A 24,587-nucleotide genomic window follows, 5' to 3' on the forward strand; every position below is an offset into this window, starting at 1 on the left:
GACGATGTATTTTAATGGCTGCTTTGGCCTGCTAACCACTAATGAGGTTTTTTTTTTTTTTTTAAATGAAGGCTTTTTGCAAACTAGATTTATTTCGTAGTGAAGAACGTGTGGAAGAAGAAGCAGCCTCGTGTTTCCAGGCCTGGTTCACGACCACGCTCCTCACGCTGAGCCTTGCGAAGGGAAGCAGGGAGATGCCCTGCGCTGGCAGGCGCCCAGCAGAGCAGACGGGTGAGTTAGGTCTTGCGCAAGAAGGCATCGGCGCAACCCTGCTGCTTCGGTTCTTCAGCCTGCGCTCTGCTTGCCGCCAGGGGAAGAGCTGGGGCGCGAGGAGAAGGGTCACTCTCGGCTTTGGCCCTCGGCAGCGGGGAGCGTAGGCAGCAGCAGGTGTTTCCCATCTAGGCAGCAGCAGAGCTTGGTGGAGCACCACCTGCGTGGGGTCGCCTTGTCTCGTCTTGGCGTGGGGCCCTGGGTGGCGGGAGGGCAGCCGTGGTGGTGGAAACCAGGTAAAGCTCAGCGGGGGTGCAGGGGTGGGTTTTTTTGGCAAGAGGCCGAGCTGCCGGCAGCAGAGGGAGGCGGCGGAGAGGTTGGGTGGGCGCAGGGGTTGAGGGAAGAGGGTCGTGCCCCGTTGGCGACGCAGGGTGGGCAACGCTTTTCCTGCCGCCGGGAGGCGCGCGCGGGGACGCGGAAACCCAGAGCTCGCGCGCCCGGCTGCCGCTCCTGCGGTTTGGGGAACGACGCTCTCGCTGGAGGCGCGTCTCAAAAACGAGTAGCGTTAACGCCCGGGACTTCCGAAACGCGACGGCCTCGGCGAGCTGCTTGGCGCCAGCAGCTTCGTTTCCGCTCGTGGAGGACGGAGGAGGGTGAGTCATTTTGTTGGGTCTGCTGGCAGGGAAAACGTGGCGCTCCGACACCCGCCCGCGCCGGAGGAGCCGCCTCGCGGCCTCCGGGACCGAAAATAGAAAAGCCCCGCCGATCCCTCCCCCTCCAACTCCAGCAGCTCTGTCGGGACTGTTTCTGCAGTTGTTACTTCGTGTTTTCTGTTGTTTTAATTTGGCTTTTTTTTTTTTTTTGCACTTGGCAAAACCTCGCCGCCCGGGAGAGGTGGGCTGGCGCGGCAGGAGGCCGCAGGAGGACGGTCGTTTCCTGGGGCCCAGCCGCGGCAAAGGAGGGTCTGCCCGAACCCCGTCAGGACGTCCCCGGAATTTAACCAAAAGAGAAGAAGAAGAAAAGTTATGTCATTTTTTATTTAAAAACGCTTTTCTGAGGCAGCTGTAGATCCGACTCTGCGTAAGGAAGGGGGCATTAATCTGGCTTTCTGCTACCTGAAATCCCCTTGCCGAGGGTCTAAACGGGAATCGTGAAAATGGCTTGTACCCCGGCGCTCGGAAGAGCGTGAATCTTTCAAAGCAAACGTTGGTTGCTGATGAAGACAGCCCAACTACCTGTAATAAAGGCAGATGCAGAAAGCTCTGCAACCTGCTGAGATAAATGTTTTCAAGCCTGGGAAACTCATAAGGCTGGAAATATTGTGAAGTCTAAACTAGCTGATTGAGATAGTTAAAAAAAAAAAATCCTAATTTATTAAGGCACAGCGGTCACACTTCCTGCCTTTGCTCTCCTTTCAAGATTCCAGTGTTTGAGGTATATTCTTGATAACACCACGGGAAGAACCATTGCTGTGGTGTTACCTTTTGTAGTCTCCTTTATTCCAAAACAAAAAACAAAAAAAACCCTAAAACAGTGGTTTTCTGGTTTGGTTTGTTTTTTTCCTTTTTTTTTTTTTTAATTCTTCAAAGATTGCCTGAACTAGGTGCAGGGAAATAGGGGGGAAGAACAAATCTCAGCTAATGGCTTTTAGAAAAATAATAGTGATAACAACTTACTCCATGTAATTCCTGACAGAAATGTCCGAGCTTTTCTGCTTTCAAAGAATACTCCCTCCACTGATTTGCTGTTATTTAAAAACAGGCAAACTAACAAAAACCAAAAAAAAATCCTGCTCTCCTTCCTATCTGCAATGCAATTCTGAAATTACTTTTCTGTTCCCCCTTCCTTCCCCTTAAGGTTTGCATCTAATTCAAAATCGTGTCACTAAATACACTGAAATGCAGAATCCGGCTGTGGATTTTTTTTTCTTGGCTTTATCTTGTCTTTCCCTCTCTGGTGCTATTTATCCGGGTTAGCTCCTTGCACTGAAAAAGAGTAAGAAGTTGGGAATTCTGCTGCTTTTAACCTGCCCTGAATGGGGCATGGATGGGGATGGTGGCAGAGGAAAAAAGAGAGGAGATCTAGAAAGAGGGCTGATCAGTTGCTGATGCTGATGCTCGCAGTGCTAATGCGGGGCCCAAGACAAGGACTTTGCCCTCTTTGTGCCTCTTTCAATTTTTAGAGGGAGAATCATTCCTCCCTCACAGGTGTTGCAATATAAGGTGCTGCCATGCCACTAGAGCAGGGATATGTAGGTATTTAAGGCAAACTGGGACTCTTTTTGTCAAATGAATAAATCCAGGTCTGTGACTGCAGCCTTGAACTGATGACACTTGTCACACAGCTGTCAACAGGCTGTAGAACAGGGGAGTCTTTTCTCTCTCTTTTTTTATTTCCTTCCCCGCTCTGTTCCTTTGCTTCCATCCTAGCCCACTCTTAACTTTTCTTTGGTCGGGGGAAACGGACTTGATAAATAAAATGGCTTTATAAATAATCTGAGAATAGTTAATCACCAAAAAGTTATGCAAGGGAATGGTTAAGACGGACAACAGCAGCTTCGTAGCTTACAGTTTTTCTAAGTCTTTATGGACGCAAGGGTGAAGAGTTAGGTCTTGTCAATACTGCGCAGCTAAGATTTAAAACAGTGAAGCAAAACACCGTGATTTAGCACTGGCATTGTGGAGTGAATTAACATGAAAAATAATCCATAAATCAAGAAAAGCACTGGTAAACGTCAGGTTAGCTTTCTGTAGGCTGGCAACCTGGCTCGATACGCTCAGTGCAAGAAATACATACTAGACTTCTTAACATAAGAATTCAAGATCCTGGCGTAGGAAACTGCTGTGTGCGATAGGTGCTAGGAGGTGGATGAGCAGGGGTCCAAAGAAGGTAGGAAAAGGCTACCAGAGAACTTCTGCCTTATTTTCAAGTGACAGGTAATGATACATAAAATAATTTGATGGAAGGGCTTAGTTGTGTTGATATCCGTGTTAGGCAGAGGATCTCGTCTCAGATGCTTGAGCTCCACCCTCAAGCTGTGCCTACGTACGCCTTTGGTTGCTGAGGTCTAGTGGAAGCTTATCTGGGTAGTATGTTGAACTCCCAATGAATTGGTCCTGGCCTGGTCACTTGAACTGATGTGGCGCTATTTACCTGAGGTGAGGAACGGGACATGCAGGAAGGAGCATGGCAGACTGTTTTTTGTATGCCTTAAGTCAGCAGAAAGTGCTTTGAGTAGAATTGTCCTTTCTTAGACTCAACCTTACTTTTTTTTTTTTTTTAAACCGCAAAATATTTTGCTCCTTCAAATTGCTCAAAGGTGCTCTGCAGGCTTCCCTCTCCTTCCCTAGATTTGAAGGAGAGAGAAGATCCTGCTGCAAGAGGTTTACACTTTATTACCCAGGAAGGACAAAGGCACTTGTGATTTAATGGAGTTATTGCCTTATGCAAAGACTGTTAATGGTATTTGCTGCCTTGAGGTGTACCCTGTTTTCAGGATTTCTGTCCAATAAACAACTATTTCATTAAAAAAGGATTTAACCACGTTAGCCAGGGTTGCCAAAGCACAATAACTTTCTGAGTTGCTCCAAATCCTACAGGAATGTTTCCACTGCATTAAATGGATGGAAAGTTTGACTGTGCTTGCTGACCTCTGTGCCATGAAGTCAAAATGACATCAGCACTGATATTGCTTTCCTCTGCAAAATTCTAATAAACTAAAAATAGGTAAAGATATCTTAAAATGAAGCAGATTTTTCAGAAAGGAAATGCATATTAAGGCTGCTTCCCTTACCTCAGTCCTGCAGACTGTCCAGGTGCAGATGTGAGAGCCTCAGAGACTGTGCAGAGGCCTTGCTTATTCCTACTGATTTCTTTGGGAGAGACACTCGGATCACAGCATTGCGCTACTGCGTTAAAAAGCCTATAAGAGATAGATAGGTGGATCAATGTGGCATTCATGTTTAATGACAGGAAAACACCAGAGTGTCTCTGCAAAGGAAGGAGATAAATATGACCAACTTCCACCACAACAAAAAAAACTGAATACATGTTAAGTGTGACCTTGTGCGTGTGACTTCAGTTTTTTTCAAGCTGGCCAAAGCCTAAAACCTCTGCCTCAGGCTCTTTGGAAAGTGGTGGTGAGCAAAGCTTCGTGCCATGAGCTGCAGAGGGTGGCCAGCTGCAAGGGCATTTATCTTTGGCATTTGTACGGTCATGCTTCTTTATGCATAAAAAGAAAGAGCCACTATATCTGGAGATGGTCATAAATGTGCCTCTTTCTAATGGAGATCAGCTTGTAATTTTACTGGAAAATTCTTTCTGACCAGAAAATGAGTGCTTTACCAGAGGATTCACGGGTGAGTGGATGTGGTGGAGCAAAAAGATGCTATCAAACTAATACTTCAAAAAAGTAGGAAACCTGAACCCCAAATGCACCTTTTATGGTCATAGCTGATAGTGAGGAATAGTTTGGTTTTGTAATGGGGTGGGGGAAAGGAGGATATTCCTGGCTGGGTATCAAATGGGTTGTTTGCATTCTTCTTCTTCTTCTTCTTTTTTAAAGTATGCAACATATCTTTTGCGTTCCTATTGCAAAATGCTTTCTAGATCAGTTGATGCTACAGATATAAAAAACATCAAAGCCATAAACTGGTTTAATTGAGCATAACAAATTCGACTGTTATATCACAAATAAAGTACTTAAATCATTGGAAAAGGAATAGCAGTATTTATGGGCTGCATCACAGAAATATGATTGTTCTTAAAGGAAGGCCTTTGGGAAAAACTTGCTTTGAAATGCTTTATTTCTCCTTAAAAGTAATACAAAATGTCTTTATTTCTATCTTTGCACATTTGGGAAGGGCACCGTGGGGGGAGCGCAAGGGTTGCAGACTAATGCTTTGAAGGAGGGAAGCAAGACAGAGGGTTTGGTTTGCTTGGGGGCTTCTTGTTTCTAGTAGACTTTCACACTTTCCTCATTTGGCCACATAAAAGCCTACTATGCTGGAGGAGAAAGATGTTAGGGGAAAAGCAGGCAGGGATAACATAGCTTGGTTGTAGCAGTTCATTTTAAAAAAAACCCTGAAGTTTCTGGGAAAGAGCACTGTGTGGTGGAGATGCCCGCTTGCTTGGCTGCATGTGCAAAGCCCAGGCCCCGTGGTGGCACAGGCAGCACTGAAAAGCTGTTAGGGCACCTGGGGTAGCATGCAGAGCCCTTATTCTCCCCTGTACGGGCCCACGATCCCATCGATGTTGCAGCTTGGACACTGCTAGGACACTTCTGCTGGCCCTCCTCTACGCCAGGGAAGGGGGACTGTCTTCTAGGTCAATTAACGCTAGATAAATCCCAGATGAAGGACTACGATTTGGAGGAGGGACTAGAGCTTGTGCCACACACTAGGCTGCCGAGACCTCCGCAGCATTTTGCCTGCTAACGTTGCCCTTATTTCTTTATTCCTGCACGGGACCAAGGCATCAGAGCTGATGGTACCAGGCAGATCCATGGGCCCAGCTGCGGCGCCTTCATCTCTGATCACCTCTGAGGAACAAGTGACCAGTATCTGGTGAGTAGCGTGCTATCGGCCCACTATTGGTGCTGAAAAAGCCACACGACGGTATTCTGGAAATTACCATTTTTACTCACTGCTCCCTTCTGCTTGTTGAAGCCACGTGTCCGAGGCAGTGCTTTGCAAGCGAACGTGTTTTTTAGCAGCAGAGAGTGTGGGCGAATGGTCAGAAGGAGCTGTCGCGCGTCCTGGGAAGGCTGGTGCTTTTGCTGCCCTAGCGAAGGTGGTCAGCCTGGGCAACCTGCCCGAGCAAATCGAAATAACATGGTGGGCCACAGCTTGCTTGTGAGGCTGTGGGACAGCTCGTGCTGGGGAGGGATGGCATCAGATGAAGGAGAGGACACTGAAGTCCAGGGAAGTGGCAGCCTGGCTTCCCCTTGTTCTTCTGTACTTGTGTTGGGCTACCGTGTGTTGGTTTGGTTCACCTTAGTAAGTGGAGCAGAAAATGTAAGTTCACCCTGTGAACCTACCCAAGAGTCAGGTTCCCTGAGAAAGGACATGGGATAGGGCTTGTTAACTTGCTGGAGAAAGGGGGAAAAGCCCCCAGAGAGTGAGTTACCCTTAGTAAGGCATTACAAAATGTGCTGTTTTGGCAGAGTGCTGCTCCTGTTGGCTTTGCTGAGGCTTTGATTGCTCATTACCATATGCATTTTTCTCTTCTATGAGTGAGTTCATTCGCCTCTCTTCAGTCCTTATTTTCAGTATCCAAATGGTGAATGTGGAGGACTCCCCAGAGGGGTTAACCACTGCCAAGCTCTGTATCATCATTTGTACTTGTTTAGTAATTCCCAAACATGGGTACTTGACACGACAAATCCCATTTTCCTGAGGACCCTAAAGCGCTTCAAAAATGTCAGTTAACTGACATGCACGTTTTTTTTTCATAAAGCAGGTAATGCATGTTGTAGCCACATTATTTATTAGCAACCTGCTGAAGACAGAGTATTATTGTGTCTACCTCTCCCTCTACCTTTTTTTTCAAATTACAGTGGTTTTTGTACTCTACCCAGCTTTTCGTAAGCAGAAATGCTTATAGCAACTAACTTGCACTCATTTAGCTTATTCCAGGTCTTCTCACTGCTGAAGGGGGCCTGCTTAGAGGACTTTAGGATAGAAGAAATTTTTATATATATACCCATTTGTGTGTGTGTGTATATATATATGTATATATATATATGTATATATATGTGTGTGTGCGTGTATATATCTGTACCCTACAATGACAGAATTGTTCCCTGACTTTGTCTATTTGGCTGTTTTGTGCCGGATTTTGAGGCGGGAAGGCAGAGGCGTTCCATGAGAAAGACTGTGCCATTGTTCTGTTTTTAATCTGGTATTTTATCAAAGTTTTCCTTTGCCCAATTTTGTTCCATTTCTTCCAGTGGTATTCCTCTTTACAGTTCTTCACTGCTTGTCTTTAGTGTTGCGTTACCTGCTTTGTAGTTCTTCTCAGACCAAACTTAACACATTTGGCTAGCTTAATTTTTCTTAAAAGTAGTCACTTTTTCTTGAAAAAAATCAAGCACTTTAACTTGTTATTGCCCCTTTCTGAATTTCTCCAAAACTTGGTTGCTGTATTTTCATTCATACTTCCAAGAGGTAAGGAGATGCAAAATGTGTATTTTCAGCATAATGAAGGGTAACTGGAAATATTAAATTACATCATCTGACAAGAATTGCTCTGAACACCTGATAGAAAGGTCATTGGTGGCTTGTTGCAATCCAGATATGGGGGAGCTGCACATACCGTGTTGAATATTCCTGCGTCGCACCCACTGGTACCCTTTGAGTGTGGTTGGGTTGTGTAATTGAAGACAAGTAGCTCCTTGTGGTGCACAAACCCACTGGTGATTTGCAGGCTGATGTGGTGCTAAAGACTTCATGCAGCAGGAAAGAAATTAGAATTCTGCACGTGCCACTGTCACCTGCCAAACGGTTCAGAAGAACGCATAAACCAAAGAGAAATTACTAAAGTGTCAACAAGAAAAAAAAAGTATTAGGGGAATGTTTCTTTTTAATGAAAATTTGTGATTGAGTATTTAATTATGAAGTTACTGGTAATTTATCTGGAAATGGGATTTCTAGGGTGGATTGCTATAAGACACCTTAAGGGTCTGCAGCGGCTTGACTCTTTTTTCATTTCCCTTCTATTTTTTTGTAAATGCAGTCGCAGAATAAATCTATTCTCTAGAGAAAAATAACCCTGGGAGTGAGGCAGAAATGTGCCTAGAATCACAATTACTTATTATACCTGAGCTAATCATGACACTTCATCAGGTTTCTCATGCAGATGGATATATTCACCAATATCTGTTTCGAACAGACTCCCGCGTTCATTGACTACAGTATTAGCCGAGGTGAAAGTAAAATGGATCCAAACGTAATCAGAGCCAATTCTCTGTGGATTCTGCCTGTCTGCTCCTTTTTCCTCTGGTGCTCAGCTGGGATAGTGAGAGAAAGATATAATGAAAGACTTGCCTCAAAGTCTGTTCAGGTTCAGGGCTTAGGGACTGATCTATGCCCAGTTTCCTTGCTAATTTGCGGTAAATTAGTGAAAAACCCAGGTACTTCATTTCTCTTGTCTTGTAAAATGGATGTACTAATAGGCCTTCAGAATGGTATTAGCAGTTTGAGTTGCTATTTCTGAGGAGAAACTAGTATAGTACTATTTTTCTCAGAGATTTTCAGGTAACATCAGAAACTATTTACATTCAAATTGCATTTGTCTGCTTGCAGGTCTCTACGTTTCCTGTGACTTGGCTAAGAGTGAATGGTATTGCTGGTATTCAGCAAATGATGATTACTTATTATCACTGCAGCTCTATCAGTAATGATATCTCTCCATCTCTAGGACTCCCTTTTGAGTATATTTAAGTAGGAACATGTGCTAAAGCATAACTTTGCATACCTCAGGTGCTTCACTCCCATACTTTGGGAACACTTCCAACTTGTTGGCATATACTCAGTTATAATCCAAGGAAATCACTCCAACAGCAAAAGGCATATTTCCAAGAAGATGTCTTATGTCTTAATGAGGACAATCCTTCGGAGTGCTTTCTGAATCTGCTGTCTTCTTGAATTGAGTATTTATAAACGTGCTGCAGAAACAATATCTTGGCTTAGCTCTCTATTCTAAGTTCAGTTTTGTGTAGTAATGACTTGGAAGACGGCATGAAATTCTTTGGATATTGACAAATACCTGTGCAGCCTCAGAAACTAGATTGGGAGCCCCATAGTACCAGCATCAGAAGATGGTTTCGGGATTTTTTTTTTTCACCTAAATTGTCAGTCTCTCCTTACACTTGTGATGATCAGTAGAAGTTTTAAGAATTTGTGGTCAGTGTGACAGTCCATTGGTGATTTCTGATGATTATTCAGCTGACCACGTCCTTAATCTAGAGTTTAGGAGGTGAATATGACACTTAACCCAGGCATGCCCTCATGCAGTTTGTATGGGGCCAAAGCATTGATTATATACCTATATATGATGATACATACTTCTTTTCCTGCAAAGTTAGTTGAAATTTTGGAATGGGTATGGTGATTATAAAGGTTCAAAGAAAGGCAGTGATACTCAGCTTGGTAGGAATGTAAGGATCTTTTGTCTTCACTTTTTATAGCTACCTCTACCTTTTCTCTTTTCTGGCCCCCTTCATATTTAGCCTGTGGTTGGCTGAGGCATATAGGAGTATCGGAACCTGAGTATCGGAAAACTCTGCTGAAGGATGTGGAGCGTTCTTTGATGGAGACATGAAAACATGTTGCATTTTTGTATTGCGGGCTTTTTGGAGAACTGTGATTATCTCCCCCCCCCCCCCCCATTGTAAGAGTTTCGCATTTAAATTATACCCCTAACATGGGAAATTGCTTCAAAAGAGAACTGGTCAATACTCTTTTGAGAAATAGCAGAATTCATCAGAAAGCGGCAACATATTGGGGAAAGCAACATGTGCACCAAACTGTTCAAAAATAAAAACTCTCAAAGTTTCAAAGTTAGGAAATGCAGTGATTTAGAATACTTGTCCAACGTAACATGCACTTCTGTGAATATGAACTAGAAGAAGACTATCGTGATCACATAAGTGTCTTTTCTGCCTTGCTGTAGGACTTAAGTGAAAGAAGTTATTGTGCGTATAACCCTTGTGCAGTTGTTATGTAGTGAGTGGAGGAGATGATTGCCTAGTCATGACAGTTTTTGTGCCCTGCAGGTCTGGATTCTGCCCTTTCCTATGGTATAAAATTTTCACATGGTACTGAACTTTAATCTTAAGTTCTCAGGAAGAATGGGATTTTGGAGGGCCTGAATTTGGGTTAAACAGGAATTTGTTTTAACTGGGGGGAAGGGAGGACTAGAAAACGGCAAAACACTGAGGAGGTTTGTTTCCATGGTTTTAAGATGAAACTTTTTAGTGTGAAATGGTATTTTTCATTTAAAAATTGGCATACACTAAATCACATTAAAAAAGGTCTGAAAATAATTATCCTGACAGAAAACGAAAGGTTTCTTTTCTGTCTGAAAGAAATATCTTAGGTTGACCTGAAGTTAATTGTTTTTGTTGAAAAAGTTTGCAAATCTTTTTCAGATGAACCAAATAGTATGAATCTTATATATGTAACTCCTAGCTCTGACCGCCAAAATAATAATAAACATCTGTTCCCTGCCCAGGTCTGTGTCTATCTCCTATTTGGTCATGCAAAGCCAGCTTTTTCGGGGGTGATTGCTGATTATGTCCTCACCTGAGGCCCTGGAATCTGGATTTGCAGAAATACAGAGCCCAGCTAGTGTCAGGCTACTCTGTTCATGCACTGAGTAGAAGCTATTTATTTAAGAGCGACTACAGCGTCATTTGCAATAATGTCATGGAGAACTCATGTGAAAACTAGATGTTCTCGTGTCAGAACAACCTGTGACCAGCGGGCAGTAAGCAGTGCTGGGGGTCAGTGACGGGGAAGGAAGGCCAGCTGTCCATTCGGGCAGCCTGTGCGCACAGGTGACTTGTGGAAAAACCACGTGGTCAGGTCTTTAAAGACAATATCTCTGTGTATGTGTGCGGGAGGGATGAATTCTGGTTTTACTCGATGCCTTAAATTTTGTGAATCCTAACTTCTAACTACTTGCATTTTTGACTTTTATAATAGTCTTTATAGTGCATTTGCATGCTTTTTCCTCACTTGTGGAAAAGAAAATGAAAAAACGTCTTCAGTGCCGCATCAGTGCAGTGCTGACGCGGATCAGCAGCAGGACAGCAATCGGCAGGTGCATCCACCGCAGAGACCTCCAGGGCAGATGATGCAAATGAGAGCAGCAGTAGGTTGTTACGCTTTATGTGAAGCAAAACTAGTGAGGAATGAGATATTTATGGTCATGAGAAAACGGAGCCTGACATGTGTGCTGACGTCTCTGGCTCTGGAAGGAAACGTGGTCCAATGTGGGCAAGGTCTTCTGTTTTCCCTTGTGCTTGACTCTCCTCTCATGTTCCCTCCTGTTTGCCCCATTTTTGGCCTGTCTGCACCCTCCTGCAAATGTGGTTTTGTGCTTCCCAAGTCCATCTTGATCTCCAGAGCTCAAACTTCCAGTCCAGGTCTTCTTGCGCAGTAAATCTAGGCTGTCCACTGGGTTGTGGTGCCCGGTGGCGGTGGTGGGGCCGGGCCGATTACTCTCTGCCAAGAGGCGTAAAGCCCTTCAGAAGCGGGAAGGTGCTCGGCCGCACCAGCCTGGTGGTTCATGCCTTCTCTCTGCAGCCCAGGAGGCTCTGGGAGACTCGACAGGGTAGCATCTTTGGTAGTTTTTGAATTTTTAAATCTTAGCAGCTCTACTGATTGCGAGAACAAGATAGGAGAACGAAGATCTCACTACCATGACATTCAAACTTCTACTCCGTAACAGAAAGCAGCTGTTTTAAAGATCACCAGAAGAAAAACACATCTCCCGTTCACCAGCCATGTTTTCAGAAGCAAGTAAATTATCTTGTCTCAAGTTTTAAAAAACCAAACAAACTCCTTAAGGAAGACACCCAGCATCCATCTAGATGGCTGAAGGGAGGCTTAGCTCTGTAAGCAACTGAAAGCATGGCTCTGTGCAGGAAATAATAAGCAATTTCAATAATAGGTGGTATTATCAGCTCCACCTTTGATAGAGTTGAATGAATTATGCGATATTACAGTACAGCACAGTTATTCAGCTGTTGCTGAGGCCTGGGGGGAGACCACTATTATTATGCATTTGAATTATGGGGCATGAAGATTAATGATGTGCAAATTAGCAGCATTCTGCTACAAGTAATTTTTGCTTTCATTTGCCACTATCGTCACTGAATGGCAACACTCACTTACATTTATAATGCTCGAATGCTTTATTAAATGCCAGATTAGATACTGACTTATCTAATTTTCCATGCTGAAATGAACCTAATGCAGAGAAAGTTTTTGCTTCTGTGAACCTCTGCTGCCCCTCTATCAACAATTTGTATCAGATAACATTCGCAATGTGCGGTTTTATTTAAATTACAGGGATTCGTGACTATCCAGTGTTCTTCAGCCTTTCTATTAGAGCCACAGTGTTAACTCTGTCTGCAGATTGTTCTGTCTTGCCAGTAATTCTCCCCTTATCATAATCATATAATAATTTTCCATGTTTGCTGTGTTCTTTAGGTCAAATGGTTTTTTTTCCTGAGGCATAGACAAAGAGAATTATTGCTTGTTCTGCTACCAGGTGTTTTTTACCTTGTAATGCAGCTCCGAAGAGTCAGTGGTTTGCCATCTTCCCTCTCTGATTACGTTGTTTGTAGCAAACATTTTTTCCTATTAATCTCACTGCTAATCTGTTGTTTTGTTTTGTTTTTAATCCCAGTACAGATGGTGGGTGTCCATATTTAGTGTCTGAAAATTATTGAGGTTTTGATTCTGCCTTTCCCACGTAAAGAAACATCTTGCTCTCTGAAAAGAATAATTACTTTCACTGGGACTACACAGACATAAGCACTAACTCAGCTGAGTTGAGGGTAGCAGAATCTGCTCTTTTTTGCTGCTAGTTTTAAAACAAATAGCATTAGTTAGCTGCTGCTCATTCCGCATCTCATAACTTAAAAAAAAATATGTATGGGTTAGATGTTCGAGCTGGTGTGGGCAAGGAGCCCGGCTGAGCTGCTGGAGGAAATCAGCCCTGGGAAGTGCTTGGCCACAGCAGCAGCAAGGTGCTGGCCCCTCGGAAACACCGAGCTTGGCTGGAGTTTGCTTGTTTGGCGTTTGGGATTTAAAATACAAAACTTAAAGTTTTTTTTCATGAATTCTGGCAGGAGTCGTAGCATTAAGGCACCAGCTTACAGTTTGTTCGCATCAGCTCTTCAGCGACTGGAGATGACGACATCTGAATGGCTCCGACGAAGTCTAAAAGCCTCCCTCGCCCTGGCCGTCTCTAGCTCGTGCAGCTTTTAAAACTGGTTGGCGTAATTCAAAAGTCACGCTGCCACAGACAGTGAGGGAGAAAGGGCTTATTTCCTGGTATTTTTCTCCATGCGCTAGCTGTAAGACTATCATTAAGACAGCAAAGTGTTAGTTCAGGGAGGTATGGAAAAGACTTGAAATTAGGAAAATGAGCTCAGACTGTGTACAATGAGGGGGACTCCACCTGAGGCACCGTGTCTGAAGTGGTTTGGTACTCAAAGCACTTCTTTCAAAGGAGTGTTCTGGACTTAATATATATTTTTTAAATTTATGAGATGCAAAAAGTGATAAATTAGTGTCTTGGGTATGGTTACTTCTGTGCTAGGATATTGCTGAATGGGCTCCGAAAGAGCGAGATGTTTGCCATTCCTCACGAGAAGCCTTCTCGGCAGAAATTTTGAAACAATAAGCCTTGACGCGTCCCTGTCAACGTTCAGGCCCTCGAGCGGTATTTTGTAATTAAAAAAAAAAAGGATTGGACCTAATTTAGAAAAAATAAGGCATTTTAAAAGTCGCATGCAGTAGAAGCATTGAAGTTAGCACACTTCAAGGTCCTCGTGAATCATTTAGATCGAGCAAATTATAAATTTAGATGTGTTATGTGAATTGTTAATTGCCAGTTGCAAGTTTAAAATCTTATTTGCAATGTACTGTCACAATCTGAACTATGCAGTGTTTCTCAGTGTATATTTAACTCAAATAGCGATTGTAACGTGCTGCAGCTGTTCTTGAAATCTGAATGGGTACGGGATGAAGGCTGAATATGCATGCCTCTTTTTGGTCTTTCAAAATCGGGATTGAAGAGTACAGTGTCTTTAAGTCACTTGGAAAAAAATTAATTGAAAGTCCCTTCTAGTCACCCGCTGGACAAACTGCTCCTTTGTTTCCTTTGGTTTTAGCGTGCAGCTGGGTCCTAGGCATTGCCATATTGCCTATTAATCTGAAAATAAGCAACAGCTGGCCGGCGGCCAAGCGGCATAACTCAGTGCTTGCACGATTTGATTTCTGCTGCTTCTTCTAGTTTAGGTTGGCAACCGTGTAACGATGTAAAGGGTCTGCAAACTGAACCTTAGGATACGGCATTCCTGTAGTCACCTTCTGCGGTGTTGTCCGAGGTGTCTTCCCATGTCAAGGACAAAGCCTTATTTTTGTCCCTACTGCTTTGAGCTCTGTGGGTCCTAATCAGTTGAGGAAAGCAAGTTATGCAAGGTATTTATTAGTTTTAATCTCCACCTAAGTGGTTGTGGATATAGGGTAGAATTAGTTTTATGAGGGGTGTCGCCCTTAAAAGAGAACTGAGCGGATTTCAGATTATAACCTTTATCCGGTATGACTAATATGCAAAATCTTGGTTATTGGGTAAGAAAGATAGGAAACAGACTATGACGGTCAGGGCCCGGGTTGCTCTTTTGGAAGACAGAAGGTGTTGGGGGGGATTCAGTCGTATAGCTTTTATAAAAAAAAGAAATTTTTTAAAAATGTGATCAGTAAAAATCCCAACAAAATCCCAAATAAACCTGGCCAGCGAGGACTGATGGTTTCCTCAGAAACAGTGATAACCTCCTCAAGAAAAGGCGCAGATTTCTGCATGGGAGACAACTGATACCACCTAATACTGGTCAGATCCACGGCATCCAAAGTCAAATGTTTCAGAGGGCGGGGAGAGGGGGCACCTTCTAGAGAAACCTCATGGATCAGAGAGGGTTAAGGTGCATAACCGAGATATGTTTGATTTAATTTTGGACATACACGTTAGCCTGCTCCTATTGAAATTGCTGTTAGCATTTCTATTTGCTTCCAAAGGAGCAGGATCAGTACTTACATTGAGAGAGCTATTCTGTTTAGTTATGATTGTCCTCTTTTGTATCTGTGGTCTTATTTTTAATTGAACCGCTGGAATCTTGTGTTATTTTCATGACTAAAAATGCCAGAGTATATTCTTAGCAAAGTCGCAGCCTCCTGAACCCGTAAATCAAGGAAGCAAAAATAACCAGAAAAAATTAGTTGAAGCAAACCTTTAGGAAAGATGAGCCTCAGTACTAACCTGAACACCGGGCCTGGAGCAGTTGCACCCGGGTCAAAGGCTGAAGATTTAGCCTAGTGGTCGCATGCATACAAAAGTCTCTAATGTAGCACACAGGCTACTGTACAAATAAGCTCGAAAGGGAAGGAACGCTGTTCGATTTTCATACCCCAGTCTGAACGTGCAGGCCTGGTAATCAGTGGAAAATACGCTTCCTTTTGTGAAGCGATGGGGCCGTTGCTGCACAAGGGGACGAAAGGGCCACGTCTCTGGAGCAGACCCGGAGCCTCCCTCAAGGCTTAGTTCCCTTTGTTGAACTTTAGGTGCTGTCAGAGCACCGATCTGTGTTTCTTCATCAAATGCGTGTCTATGTGCGTCAGGACATCGAGGTCGTGTGACTCTGGGCACTGATTTAAAGTATAACAACTTTGGTTGAGTCCAGTCCACATGCAACTATTTAGTTAATGTGGATGAATTAAAAATCACCCTTGTAAAAAGATTCTAAGCTGCATCTCACTGCTCCTATACAAATGATGCTTTAATCTCATGCTAATTAGTGCTAATTAACATACAGCCCCCCTGCAGGATACGTTCAGCCATTGTACAGGATAAACCAGCCACAGTTATTTACCATTTTAATTCGATCATATTGCAGAAATGTCAAAATATTGGCTGGGCAAGCTAATTCCTACAATTTAGCATATGCTTTCTTGAAATGCAATCAAGGGTAGCAGTCATCTTGCTTCAAGTCCTCCCACAACATTGCAGGAGTGTCCTCATGCTCTTCATTGGCAGGAAGTCAGAGAAATATTTACATGCTCCTTTCCTAACCTCCCTCCTGATGAAAGCACAAACAGGCAAGGGGGTTGCCCAAAGTGCTGGTGATACCTCTATCCTCGGACGTATCCAAGGCAGGAGGTTTGGCTGGACAATGGCCAGGGGGTCACTTCCAACCTAACTAAGTCTATGGTTTGCTGTGGGGCCTTTCTAGTCTCAATGGGGCGGGGGAAAGGGCAAAAAAAGAGCCGGAGAGAGCGGCAGGTCTCTGAAAATGTGGCTGGACCTCTCTTACAGACACGTAGAAACTAACTTTGGCCATCTAACTCGAAGTGAAGCTGGGTGTTTTTGCAGTGGGGGAGAGGAACGCTTCTTCCTCCCAGCTATCCGTGTGAACGGGCATGTTGAAGCGTGAATTGTTTCTTTGAGGTCCCGGCTTAGCACTCTGCTTGCACAAACAGATCCGTAGTGCCTGTAACTGTGGCACTCGAGCAGCCCCGGCCACTAAGCCCTTGTACAGCTGAACTGGATATTTGAAGAAAAAATTGGTACCTCATTATTTTTTCATAGAAAAGCCCTTAGAGTTGGGAGCTTAGGTAGTGTGTTTTTCTCAGAGTGCATAATTTCTTTCAGGGTCAAACGACAGACCCTTTTAAAACCGTATATCCTTCTGTTTCTCTCTGTGCAAATACCACAGCTGCTTCAAGGTCTGGCGTACTGTGCTTCCACAGGAATCGAAAATGTGGACTTTCATGCGTACGCTCATCATTAATTGGGAGAAGTCAGTACTTGGAGAGCAAAAGCATTACTGTAGCTTAAAAATCAAGAATGTCCTATTAGAATATTATTCAAAATAATGAGAGGGTTTTATATGTTAATTAGGACAAAATTTGCCATACAGAGCAGGTAGTGCATGACCCTTAATATATGTGGTCAATCAAACACATGGTGTGGTGGGAGCGTTGGCAGGTCTCAGGTCAGGAGCAAGCAGAAAAGAATCGATATGATGGGAATAACACGGGGTCGGCTCTGCAGAGGTACGTTGGCACGTGGCTCGCCTGTGGTTTTTTTTGCCCCTCAGCTCCTAGCGGGAACAAGCCCTTAGTTTTCGGAGGTATATGTTGGTTATCGAGAGTTTGTTAGAGGCATGCTGCCAGAGGTCTTCATGCATAGGTTATGTTTTGGGGTACGTGTCTTATGACTAAGGCGCTTAAGTTGTGCTGTAGGAATGTGGTATGTTGAGTCATTAAAGAAAAGAAGCTATAAGTGGAATCTGTTTAAGGAAATTTTTCCTCACTGTCCCCTCCTGAATTATTTCTACCTGCATCTGTATTTGCACACACAGTTGAAAATGGGCTGCCCAAAGGAGGTATGCTGTGAATGCCAAAATGTGGCTGATCATTTGGGAGAAAAAGTCCCGATGTAGCCAGAGCCATGAAGCTTGCCACAGTCAGTCAAGCAATGGGTGGCATCCCATTGCAACCCAGATGATGGGTTCCTGCCTCTGCCAAACTCCGAATTAAGGAGGACCTGGGACCCAAAGCAAAATCATTTAAAAGAATGATTTTGATGTAGGTGTATAAACATTTATTTTCTATATGATATTCAGACCTTTATATTCCCTTAGTATGTAAACCTTTTCATCATGTACCTCTACTTCTGCCACTCTGAGAATGATATAAATGTCTATCCGTTTCCTCATATAACTTTTAAAAATAATTTTTTTGATTGCAAATAGAAGAAGCTGTGATTGCTGTTCCTCCCCAGAGGAGGGGCAACATCAACAATAATACGTCTAGTTTTCACACTCCTCCTCTTGTGTTTCTTCTTGTGGGATTTGTGGTCACCCTTTGACTTCTCTGGTGAAGGCTGGGAAGTGGAAGGGTGAATTCCAGCCCTTTAAGATACTTCCATGCTGTGTGACCAACAGGTCGGCAGTGGTTTCTGTGACGTGGAAAGCTAAATGTAAAAACGGTTGCTTTCACAAAAGACACCAAGCAGGTTGCGTTCACAACCGACTTAAGTACAACTCTCGTGACCCGGAAACTTAACGTGCCTTGGAAACTTTCACCATCGGAGCTGTGTTGGCAAAGCCTCTTTCACAGTATATTCACCTTATTGTAAACCATTTTAATTAACTATTAGGTGCATGAAATAACTGGATCAGATAGTGCTACCTGTATGTTGAAGCTGTAAGTATGTCTCTGTGTAAGGCTCGATTTTAAGTTGGTCATAACCTTGCTAGGCTTCAACCGCAAATTTCCCAAGCCTGGTGTCATCACCTGTTTGAATCCCATGGGAAAGTTTCACTAAAAAGAGTTTTGCTGTTCCCAAGAATAAGGTAAGAGGAAAATACCTACTTTTTTCATGGTAAGGCTCTCCTATCTGTCGACTCAAGATGTTCAGCCTCTCCCTGCTTAAAGCCCTGATTTAACATATAGTAGTGAGGCGCTTGCACACCAAGGATGTGCTCTGAGCTTGTCCTGGCTCTATAATGACCTATGAATTATTGTTTACTTTCTCTATGAATTAGTGGCTAAAACCTGTTGGATCTTTAAAACAAGTTTGAATGCTTTTCCTTTCCCCCCCGTGAAAATGAGCAGTGCTGTCTAGTATTGATATATGGCATCTGTATACATGCTTGAAAAATCTTGAGTTCGTTCGGTGTAACGAACTGATGAATCCTGTGTAGATATGAGCCAAAACTGAATCTCACCTATATGATCTCTTTTTACTATAGAGTCTTAATAGATAGAGAGCGAGTTGAGCACAAATGTGGAATTGTAGCTGAGGGAGTTTGTGACCATTTGCTTGTTGGCAGTTTATTGGAACAGGCAGAGTTCGAATCGATTACACTGTTTTCAGACATCTTAAGAGGAGGACAAAGGATGTCGACCTTTCAGTGTTTCTCTGGCATCTCTGCCTGTTTTTAGTTCTCCATTGTGTCTTTGGAACTCGCTGGGAAGACAGGCAAGAATAAGGAAAGTTCAAACAAAATTAAAACAGGGGTTGTTTCTGAATGCAGGGCATGGCAAAGCAGCGGTTTGGGCAAACTTGTAAAAACTGTGCTTTGTTTTTTTCTAACTGGTGAAGGGCAGGGGGATGAAAACTTGCAGGTGAAAAACATGTACCGTTGAGTGATTTCTGCTTGATGTGCTGCAACATTCACCACACTGCAGTTCCTCCGAGAGGGCTGGCTGCTTCCAAGGGCTCTTGCACATGGATTTTCTTCTCTTCCTTTCTTATATATAACAAGCAGTAGAGCTCTTAACTCTTGAGGGGAAGATATCGATGCAAAATTCAGTGATATTAGCTGAGCTGTTTCTAAGTGAAGACCATGAGAAGGGTTGAAATCTCCCTGGGAACAGGTGGCTGAAAAATTAAGAAATCAAACTCCAAATTAATTGGAGCTAATCAACTGATTGGGTGTCTGATCAGCACAAATTATCTAGCCCTGTGATTTTCACGGTTGGTGGGTAGCTAGTTGGTGACGTTCCTGAAACTATGAACATAATATGATGAATAAATCTTTGACCAATGGATGTGTATGTAATCAGTGAAATGTGCAGGAGTCTCTGACTCCTGAGACTGCAGAAGGATGTATGCAGACACACGCATCTGTCTATTTCTAAGAAATGGTTTGGACTTGAGAAAAAGACATTTTTGCAATGCCAAAAGTAGATTGCTTGCCAGAGTCATCACAGTATCTCAGCAAAATTGCACGATGGAGTCAGTTGCTCAAAGCACTGGTATAACATTGAGCAATGTTGTGTAATTTCATGGCTGGGGGGAAAACCCTAGGATGCAAATGTGTATTAAAGATTGATGCAGAGATGTAAGGGGGAGGGTGAATTTGAACTGCACAGGCAATCTAGTGTATTCTTGTGTTAGAAACAGAGCATATCAAAGGAAAATGTGTCAGCTGGGCTTAATGAGTTGCTTTTGTAATTATTTTTATTTAATATTTTCTTTAGTGACACAGGCAGAGAAAGTAAGACTGCATTAATGCAATTTACTGCTGGCACAAACTTGGGAGCATTTATCTATCTGGGGATGGAGGAGAGGCAGACAGCAGGACGGAAAAGGGCTGTTTGCGCTAATAGAAGGGTAATGCAGCAAGTAATAGGTATTCGTTGGCTGTACATATATTTGGGGTGAAAATTAGAAGGCGTCCAGCTGCCAGAGCAAGAAGATTTTGAAGAAGCCTTCCAGTAAGAATGGTAGAAGAGAAAGTCATTCCGGAGAGAGAGCATGATCAGCTCTAAAAATACAACTGCCCGGCAGCAGTAGCCTTAATGGCACAGGAGACCCTTCCGGTTTTAACGCGCGTTCCTCGCGCGCCCTTCCCAGCTCCTTGTCCGACTCCATGATGCGTTGTGCTTGCAAGAAGGAACGCAGGCAGGAAAGTCATATTTTCCGCGGCAGGCCTGTAACGGTGTAAGCTTAGAGCAGATAGTGTATTTGGGGAACGTAGCTGCCAAACACTCTGCTCAGCCCGTCTAAGTAACTGTCTTGACAGATGCACCATTAGCCAAGTTTGCGCGATGTTTTGCCGGTGGGGCAAAAGGCACAGCCAGCTGTTGGAAAATTCCCTGGAAATTCATAGTATCATCCCTCAGACTGTGGAGGAGAGCAAGGAATCTCACTGATTTTCAATAAAATGGTTTTTGGAGCTTGAAATAGCAAAGCGATGCTTTTTCCCTCAGGCTTAAGCTTGGGGATAACCTTTTCCCTGTCACTTTCAAAAACCAGTCCAGAAACGTCCTCTGCAGCGCTCTAGGTTCAGTGACTTTGTTAGCCGGGGAAGAGTCTTTTAATTGGTCCCTATCCTTGTAATGGCTCAGGTATCGCCCCCTCTACCATCAACAAAAAGATGAGGAATTTTGGTCTTGTGTTCCCTTACTAGTCCTCACCTTGTATCAACTATCTGTCATTAATAGGGGGACAAGTTAAGCTCTTATTGCTTGTCTTACACGTTCTGAAGATACTGGCACCTATGGGGCTTAAGCAAAACGTTAATGTGAAAAGTGTGTCTCTGTGTTTGGTTGAATAGAGGCAGATGTAGAGACAAATCTGGATATTTTACTGATTTGAGAATCAAAGGATTGATAGAGGAACCTGGGCAAGCCAACAAATCTGTTGAAAATCTAATTTTATTCTGCTAATATATAAATATATATACATGTGTGTGTTTATATTTCTTCTAGTAGTTTCCCAGGGCAAATCAGAGGCCGCTGTCATGTGTGGGATCTATTCTTCATTGTGTGAAGGGTAAATTAACTCCCAATAATATCAGCTATGGCAAATACTGGGAAAACCCCTTAGCGAATAGTGTAGTGGATAGGGCTGGGGAAGGGAAAGGATGTGTAATGCAGTGTTCGGCTGAGTGACTCTGCGAGTGGCTTTGGCTTAGGTGTCGTAGGTATGTTTAAAAACTAAGCTGCAGTTTTGGGGTATTTTGTCACATAAGATTGATTCTTGCATGAAGACTGTTAAAAAGGTTAATCAGCTCTAGGAGAGCGTTTCTGAATCTTCTGGATCTTTAGTTCCTTGGTTGCAAAATGAGATGATTTATTTCTCCTTGTTTTCTCTCCTGTATTTAGACTATAACAGGGACAATTTTTTACTTTATGAATGAGCACAGATTATTAAAATAATTAAAAAATTAAAATTTAAGCTATGATGTCTATTTGCCATTGTACTACAATATTCTTATAATTTCTGGGATGATCCAGTATTTATGGGAGTGATGAGGTAGAATCCTCATATGGTCAGTGTGGAAAGGAGACCATTTCTGTAAAACAAAAACAAAAAACCTACTTAAATTTCCCAAACCCTGAAGGTTGTATCCTAACCTTTTAAATACATTTCGCTGAATAATCATGTAAAGATAATAACCAAAAGTGTAGTCCATCAAGCTTCTTCCATATGGGCCCTCAAAATGGCTTCTCTGTGCTCCCTCATTTTAATATTAGACTAGCTTGTTTAATACAGGAAAATCCAACTGAAGGACTTGGTATCTGATCATGGTGTTAGAACCAGTTGCACCTGGGTGGAAATGGAAAAAAAAAAAAACACAGACAGTAATGCTTCACCTTCTCCGAATTCAAGACACCTGGGATCTCAAGTCATAATAACTGGAAAAGACAGAAGAGGTCCAAACCCTAGTTAAGACCTCCAGCCTTTGGTTCAGCAGTAGCGTACCCTCTTTGTTCTTGCTCACCAAAATTACCTAACTGCCTTCCAGAATTTGCTAGCGCAGGAGATGAGCTGGTCTCTGCGAAACGATACTTAAACTCCTTGAAGACTGGACCCTTTCTTTAGTTTGTCTCTAGTCCATGCTATAAATTTGTGTACGTAAGGTCTTTCCTGCTCTTTTCAGAGCACCACACATCTCTGCAAGGTCACCTTTTTGCTTCTTCACAAGGAGATGATATAGGGCTAGGGCTGTTGCAACTTTCTGAATAGCTAAGCTTTCCAAATCAAAAGGTTTCCTTAGCTCGGTTTTCCTCCAGCTTCCTAATTTCTCATTCTTAATAGAACAGCCAGGAATGAGCAAACACTTCAAAATGCGACAGCAGTGTTTTACAGCATTAGCCAGCATGTAGCACTGAAACTATTGTTATAGGATTTTTTTTATTTTTTTCTGAGCTGTATCTGCAGGCTATGACCATGTTTTAGTTTTTATTTTAAATGGAACATTATTGTATTGTGGATACGCTGTTTAAAGCATGCCAGGGCTGACTGAATATGCCTCAAGTCCTGCTGAGGAGTACAGAGCTTTTAAAGTTACTAGGAAAAAAGAAAATGAATCACCATGAATTTCCTATGAGAAAGAGAAAATTTGAGTAGCTCAGCCTAGACTAGAAATTCTGTGAAGGTGCCTTGCAGAAAGCATGGCTTGCCCTACGTATGTCCCTCGTGGGCTGAGTTCTTGCTTCAGCCTGGGCCACCTGCATCAGGAAGGGGTAAATCCCAGTGAGCGCCCGGCACGATGGAGAAGAGCAAGACCAGGAGATTGACGTTCCCAGTCCAGCTGAATCAGAGCTAGGAGAAAAGTTTTCCCTACCGCTCATAAAAAAGCAATAAAGTTTCTCCTAAACACGGATGGAACCTCTTGCATCCACCAACTTAGCTGGTCACCTCATTGCTCACTCAACTACTTACCTGAAGCCATTCCTGCTGAAAGCAAAACATCCCGTGACCACCGAGTTAATCCCAGCATTGGCTCAGAGTATCAGCAGCTGAAGCAGTTTATCGCCCGCAGGCTGCATGAGGCGAGCGGGACCTCTGAGCAGGTCCAGCTTCGCCTCTGCTGCCGGCAGGGCCAATTTGCCCACGCCGTGCTCCAGGCTGCCAGATGGCTTGCAGGGCCACAGGTAACTCCCTTAAAGTTAGCTGCCATCTCTCTACCCAGTGCCGCAGTCTGCAACACAAATATATAAAATGTTTGTCATCTAACTGACTTTTTTCCCCTATTTTACTAATGTTCATACTCACATGTTCTTTTGCTTTGTTTGGTTGTGCTATGTTCATTTGTTTCTGCCAAGAAGACTACAAGAAGGAATGTAACTGAATACATAAGCCTAGAGTAATTAAAACCGTAAATGAAAGTATAATTAAAAAAAATTGGGTAGCAGAAACCTGGTTTTAAGAGCTCTGCTCCTCTGGTTAGAAAAGAGAAACCTTCTGTGAGGGCTTTGCATGCGGTAGTACAATAACGTGAGAGGTTTGCAATGAAATACTTATCCAGGACAAGATTCAGAGAATTTCTTCCAAAAGTAATGGAAGGCAAAGGGATAGCCTCAAGGATGTCTGGCGTTTCTGCCAACAGGGGCTTGCGAATATTCGTACGCAAGAGGCTGTACATCACACAGCCCGTATCGGCCAGCGCGCCGCGTCTTCCCTCGCTGCTCTCGATTCGATTCCCCTCTTCATTCCTTTACGCTGTGCTGATCGTTCACTATTGCTGGCCGTCAAGATGATGCGCGCCCCAGTAGCGTCTCGAGCCTTTGCTGCATGCCTGCCTATTTCTCCTTCTGCAGCGCTTGCCCTCGTCCTCGCTCTTCAGTAGAAGGCGGCATCTGCCGCTCTCCTTTATTCCCTTTTGTCTTTGCGTTTCACTGCTTTTATACCACACAGCTGAGTAAAGCGTGTGCTGTAGCTTGATGGAGGTGCGCTCTCCGTGGAGCGTGGGAGCGTGAGGGACAGCACCGATGCCAAAGGGTTTGCTGGTTAATAAACGGAGCCAAACGAAGAGCAAGAGTTTGGTGCATGTGCTGGCTGGCAGGTTGGAGGCCCAGCTGGGATCGTGGCCTGAGCTTTCTGACCTCTAGCCCAGGGTACCAAGACACAGACTGTCTAGTGTCCTTGATTTACACTTTGTTTTCTTGCCTTGTAAACATTGCCAGGTTCAGTTTTGACTTTTTTTTCTTCCATTAATCCATTTAGAATATGGACTTTTTTTGGACTAATTTGGGTATTTAGGTCTATCTTGTTGCTCTAATTGATATTCTCTACACAGCTAGAGCTTTCCGATTTTACTCCTTTAATGATCCTTCACTCAA

Source organism: Struthio camelus, chromosome 1 (genome assembly GCF_040807025.1).
Source record: "Struthio camelus isolate bStrCam1 chromosome 1, bStrCam1.hap1, whole genome shotgun sequence".
NCBI classification, from domain to species: Eukaryota; Metazoa; Chordata; class Aves; order Struthioniformes; family Struthionidae; genus Struthio; species Struthio camelus.